General features: G+C 36.8%; 1 pseudogene; it reads left to right on the plus strand.

Annotated features, from left to right (window-relative positions):
• Nucleotides 1-572: 572 nt before the first annotated feature.
• On the plus strand, nt 573-1,433 carry LOC120209785 (annotated as a pseudogene).
• The last annotated feature ends 5,598 nt before the right edge of the window (nt 1,434-7,031 follow it).

Raw genomic sequence — 7,031 nt, forward strand, 5'->3', positions numbered from 1 at the left:
TTTTTCGACTTGACTCAACTTAAGAAAACTCGACTTGAATTAACTTTGAGTTGTAATTTCATAAACTCGACTCGACTTGAAAAAATTTCAAGTTCAAATCGAGTCTCTCGACTCTATATGATATATGTAAATTAAATATGAATACAAATATACGGTTTGTATAAAAAACTATTTCAATTGGAATAAAATAATATCATACTATTATAAATATTTACAATTAAATTTAAATAGAGATTCAAAAATTCAACTTGACTTTACTCAATCCAACTGAGACCCCTAGCGGGGAGTTTTAATATTCATAACAAGCTAGTCACCAAATTATACATCACAATACACTGCATCGAGTGGGATAGAGTGGTGACTTGCAACCCAATCCTCCCACACCCTCCGGAATACTTGGGAATAAGTAATGGGGTTTGCTTCAAAGCCCACCCCAATCTCAGTCTTTTCCTGGTTCGCCTTCTCATTTACTTGCCATTTCCATATTCTATTTCCTATGTCATATTACTGTGATAATACCTTTCTAGAATATCCGAGTTATTGTTCGACTCTAATTCGAGTAGTTGTGTTAGGAGGGTTAGAAGGAAGTTGTCCTTTGTAAAGATCAGTTGCAGATAATCAAAGGGAAGCGTACGAGGCAGGTGTCTCCTCTGACTTTAACGATGGTTTCGACCACGACGAGCTCTAGTACCGGTTGTGAAAGTAGAAGTGATGACGAGTCAAGCGAGATTGATGGAGTTTCTGGTTCAACGATGACATCTGTTGAACTTGAACCACCTGAAAGCACTGCAGAAGAAGAACAAGAAGAATACATGGCTTATTCTTTAATGCTTCTATCTCAAGGTGAACCTACGAAACAATCCGAACCATCTTCGTATGTTCATCTGTGCAAGACGTGTAATCGGCGGTTCAGTCATTTCAGGCGCTCGGTCGGCGGACAGAGAGCCGGACACAAGAAACCCAAGGTCCACCATGAAAAGTGTACTAAAGGATTGTTGAAGTTTGTAAAAGAGGATGATTACATGATATCCAGAGTTCATGAGTGTTGGATATGTGGCGCTGAGTTCTCTTCGGGTCAAGCTCTTGGGGCTCACATGAGAAGGCATAGGACATCTACAACAACTACAACTACTAGGGCTGTCGGAACAAATACAGAATATCTGTCGTCCATGAAACCACCAACTGTTCTGCAATTGGATCTTAATCTTCCAGCCCCACAAGAAGAACAAACTACTGCTCTTTTCTGCATCTTCTTTGGTTGATTGCCCATGACTAAAAATACCAAGTGATCCAAAAATGAACTTGTATTATCATTAACATTTAACTGATTCCTTGCTAATATCATTCATAATTGTTCATTTATTGAATCGTTTTAAATTTAACCTTGTTCCATGTATGTGAAACTGAAAATTTCTTTGGTTAAAAGTATAATATCTTTTTGTCTTTTCATGGTAGAGATCAAATTAGGACAACAGACTCTTTTTCCTTTGTCTCGTTCTAATTACCATGCAAATAGTATCCCTCTCGAGGGTGTATGAATGGGAATCTATTGAGTGATCTAAAGATAAAAAAATGTAACTATTTTTAAAAGGTTCGGATGTAAGTAGTTGTCTCGATACTAAAGGAGAGAATATGTAGGGACGGGTGCAGAATACCAACTCAACGGAGAAAAGTATAATTAACCATAAAAATAGAAAGTAAAATCAAAATAAACTAAAATCAGAAGATCTAATCCATATAAATATTTACCAATGGACTAATAAGAGATTATTAAAATTTTATAGAGATTTGTTTTTTAAAGAAAATAAGGGTCTCGTTAAAAAATCCCTTCTATCAAACAAGGTTGAGGTCCTATAAGGGGAAAAGAGCACACATCGTTCATTCATTAATTCGGTAACAAATAGTTCTTTACATCAAATACGAGGAATTCGAGATAGTCCCGCCTAAAGAAAAAGGATGTGTTTGAATCAAGTGCTCTCGTAGCTAACTTATCAGCTACTCGATTTGCATCCCTACGTTCATAAGATACAATATAATTTGAAAATTGATCACGTTTCGGGCGAATCAGTCGCATATGAATCCCCAATGTAGAATCATCATCATCCCCACTATTGAATTTGTTGACAACCATGGTGGAATCAAGCTCTATGTTAATTTGTTGTCATCCTTCCTCCACAGCAAGATTTACGGCTGCAGCAAGACTATGAAGTTATGCTAATCCCGAATCATAACAGCTAGCTGAAGTAGTCGCCAACCCACCTAGGACCGTTCCAGGTACATCCATGGCCACCACCTGAACTGCAGCTAGACGTGTGAAAGGGTTATAGGCTTAATCAGCATTCAACTTTATAGTATCACCACGTGGCACAGTCCAATTATCCAACACAGCACGACAGTTCAAAGACGTGGATCTTGCCAGTTGCAATGTGTCGACACAGTTTTTTCGCTCGGACGGGGAAAAACTTAGTACGACTTAGGGGTTTTTCTTTGAAAATGTTAAAATATTTTGCAGTCGCCATCGACCTTTTAGGTTGGGTAGGTCGAATACCTAAAAATTGTCTTTTAAAAAAGTTTTTTTTTAAGAAAACATCATTTTAAAAGATAAATCAATCTACGTGTAACCAGATATTCATTCTTTTTTTAAATAAAAAAAGGTTTGGGGATTAATTACGTGTGGGGAAGGATAAGCATCCCACAACGTCCAAAATTGGTACCCCATCGATTATAAATTGTCTCTAATAGTGGAAATCTAAGAATTCGAATACAAATTTAAGTTACGATCCCATTATTCCAAATTCAACCATACAATTTTTATTTAACAGAAAATTCTAAGGAGAAACAGAAAATATTCTAATATCTCCAATCGAAGAGAAAATAATCCCTAAAATACCTTTGGACGAATATTTTTATTTCACCCAATAACTCAATATTAAAATAATTTTATTCGACCAAAGAAATAAATTAAGCAAATTTGAACTAATTTAATTAATCATGCTAGATGATGAAAGTTTAAACTTGAATAACAAAAATATAAACACAATAAAAAGCGAAGACTAAAAAAATACACATCACACAAATATAAGTGCTTAAATAAAATAAAATCATAAATAACATAAGGATCAAAATGCAAGATAGCAAAATAGGGCACTTAATATAATAAAGTATGAAACATGCATATATATACTCATGAGATTAAAATAAAATAAACAGAGAATAAAATACACTAATCAAAAGAATAAAATTAAAGGATTGAAATTAAACTAAATTAAAAGGCAAATCAAATAAATTAAAGGCAATTGGTTGTCCCTTGTTCCCATATATAATGGGGTAAGGAGGAGGTAAGATAGTAGGCTACCCCCAACACTAGGTTGAGAGCAGCTTCCTTAGGAGACCTCCAAATTATGAAATGCCCTCCATGGGACTCGATCCCACGACCTCAAGGTTAAGAACCTTGTGCTCTACCAACTTAAAACGAATTACAAATTGCATAGTTAAAATCAAATAATAATTATAGTGACCTATTTAAAATAAAAACGAAATATATAGTCCAAAACAACAATAAATAAAGCTGGAAATTAAAGTATTAAAACATAATAAAATATAAAAACTGTGAATCAAATCATAAATAAAACAATGACTAAAACATAAAAAATACAAATATCACATCAAAATCATAATAAAATAATAACATAACATAAGCAATGATTAAAATGAATAAACGTAAAAAACAGTGACTAAATTCGAATAAATCAGAAGAAACATATCACAATTAAGACAAATAAAACACGGATAAGTAACTAAAATAAAAATATATGAAATTAGCATGTAAAATTCAGAATAAATACAACAAAGAAGAAGATTAGTGACCAAACTGTAAATAAATGCTAAAGATGGGGGACCAAAAAGGAATTAACCCTCAAATTAGGGCCAAAACTACACGCCAAACTTTGGGGGACCACCATCGTGATTTGTCCTTAAGCACAGTGACAAGAATACAACACACGGGCAAAGTATGAGGACCTAAGAGCAAATAAACCCACAAGTTAACACTCAGAAAACAAAAATGGAAAATAGCAAGATAAGGACATAAATTTAAAATAAAATGAAATAGGTGACCAAAATGCAAACTATAGGAACTTAGGAGGATTGCTTAAGGGATTAGTGATCCTAAAACGCGAGCCTTGGAGCCCAAAACGACATTGTTCGGTTACTAGATATATACCCCCTTTCTTTCTTTTTCCTCTTTTTTTCTTAACTCTCTCTCTCATCATTCATATTCTCTCCCCTCTCTCTACTTTCCCAAAAACCGACGAAGAGTGCCGTCGCCAACCACTGTGTCGGTCTCCATCGTCTTCGGCGCCAATGACCACCAAATTTCAGGGATTTGCTCGCCTTGGAGTCGTGAAGTCGGATCAGACTTAGTTTTGCGAGATTTGGCTTCTTCGCCGTCGATCTCCTCCGTCAGTCGTTGGATCACCTCCGTCTTAAGATATGTTGCTCGCCTCGTCGATACACTTATCTCCATCGTTCGGATTAGCCACAGGAGGTCCCTAACGCCGGTGAAAAGCCCGATCGAAAGGTATACTCCTCATCCTTTCTCCTTTTTTTAGTTTTTATCTTTTAGTGAAAGAGCAATAAAAAATAGAAATGCTGCTATTTTTTTATTTCATTCGAAAAATTCTCCTCATCGTTACATTGCATTCAGGTTCTTATAGAACCCTACCCTGAATTGTTACAACAATTTTGGAAATCAAATAAATTGCTTGCGTGTTGGAGACAATTTTGCAGGGCATGGGGTTACTCTGGTAGGTTGGTGGCAGCAGCATGGGTTTGCTACAACAGCAGGGTATGGCGTTGGCAGCTTCACGTGGGCATGGCAGGTAATTTGTGGCAGAAAGTAGGGTATGGCGTTGGCAGGAACCAGGTCTGGACTTAGTCGGGTCATGGGTCGGATCCGAGTCGGGTTGGTGCTGATGAAATGGGCTTTGTGATTGGGCCTGGATGTAACTAGGTCGGTTGGACCTGGAGTTGTAAAGCCTGCAAGAAAATAAAATAATACTTAATAATATTATTATTATTATTATTAATTATAATAATATATTAAAAAAGGGACGAAAAACGAGTTCTCTACACAATGCAAAGAAATCCTGGTGAAAAAGTCTACCATTAGCAACCAAAACCCACGGGGTTGAAGCCGACCATCATGAACCAATTCATTTCTTGCATTCCAGATGTTCCATAACAACATGATGAAACCTGCAAAGTCATCCAAACCAAACGAAGCACGGTCAGTGCAAATTGTAACCAAATTAAGGAAGACTGACAAGTAGAGGTAATGATCGAACCTGGGATACTGGTCAATTGCAGAACCTCCTAAGCAAAATTGCATTCCCTAACCGCATGCATTATCGTTTCAAACTCTAAACTACAAAAGGGAAAATACCATCTCCCAATCTCGCATCTCAAACCCAATGGCCCACCGGAAGTGCCCCATGTGCCAATCGCCAAGCGAAAAAAAATGAACTTTAGAGAGGACTCTCAGTTTAGCAATAGTCATCCATAATTTGGGTATGGTAGCTATAGTATGGTTGGCTTTTTCAACCACCAGTATGTTGAACGCATTGAATATACGCCAGAATAATGGTTGCCCCACACCACACTATCATGGAAACAAGGCGCTATTGCAACTCCCAGTACTATATTTGCGTCCTGCTTTGAGAAGAAGGCCTTCACCTTATTTACATCCCATCATGGTTGATCCCTGCGCATGAAGTTGGTACATCGTGCCTCCTGGATCGCGCATAAGAGCTTGTAACGCTTTATGGAATCCCTTCCGCGCATAAGAGCTTTTATTACCAATTTTCGCATTGAGCACATCCCCATCAGGAAAGTACTTTGCAAGGTACACCCGAGCAAACAAAGATTCTGGTTCTTTGATAAGCCTCCATACCTGCCTTACCAAGCATAGTCAGATTAAAGGAACGAATGTCACGAAACTCAAGTCCTCCAACCCTCTTTGGCCTACAAATAGTATCCTAGGCTACTAAAAGCTAAGCACATTCAGGAATTTTCTTGTACACCAGAACCTACGCATAATACTAGTTATTTCGTTCAAAAGATGCTCCAGCAACAAATAGCAGGACATGGCATATCGAGGTAGTGTTTGGGCCACTGCCATAAGGAACACCTCCCGTCCACCAAAAGATAACATACGTTTCATCCATCCTGTTACTCTCAACCGCACTTTGTCCCGTAGGTAACCAAATGTACGTGCTTTGTTCTTCTCAATATATAGAGGTAAGACAAGATAATGTTCTAATGAATCAACTTCTTGTATTTCAAATATGTTCTTGATTTGAATATGATGTTTCAGAATCATTTTTGGGGTAAAATAAATTACCATCTTAGTTAATTTGTTAAATGGGAGCAATGGGCACATTTGGAGGGTAATGAAAAGCCACCCCATGTGACCCACTTTGCTATATCCATAAGAGAAATAAGGAATCCATTTCCTTTGAAAAATGGCATAAGCACATGTATGATGGTGGTCTCTATTAAAACAAAATGATATCAATCCCAATCCTAATCTATCCAAGTATTCATGGAACTCAAGAGATTGTAAGTTACTATATTTGTTTGTGGTTGCAAAGCTTTTATTCAAGTGCATGCTAGCTAGAAGGTACTGAGATATGATATAAGTGAGGCACATATTCTACCTTCATTCGTCTTAAGATACGAACACAAGATTTTATATTAAATAATGGATTTTTAAAATTTTTAAAGGAGAGTAGACTTATAAAATTTTCAAGAGGACATGTGTCATAATCGCCCTCTTCGACATGTCCTTGTCGGTGCTCATTAGTGGCGATTCAATTAATAAGATGAGCATATAGATCATCAGTGTCTTGGTGATGTCAGAGTAGTGTTGAACGACGATGAAGTGATGAATGTGTAAGAGAAGGATTCGAATAGTGGCTAAAATGATTAGATTAGGTTCTTCAGTGTATCTTTTCTTCAACATTTTTTTCCTT

The sequence above is a fragment of the Hibiscus syriacus genome, unplaced genomic scaffold, assembly GCF_006381635.1.
Source record: "Hibiscus syriacus cultivar Baekdansim isolate YM2019G1 unplaced genomic scaffold, ASM638163v2 tig00020266_pilon, whole genome shotgun sequence".
Classification (NCBI taxonomy): domain Eukaryota; kingdom Viridiplantae; phylum Streptophyta; class Magnoliopsida; order Malvales; family Malvaceae; genus Hibiscus; species Hibiscus syriacus.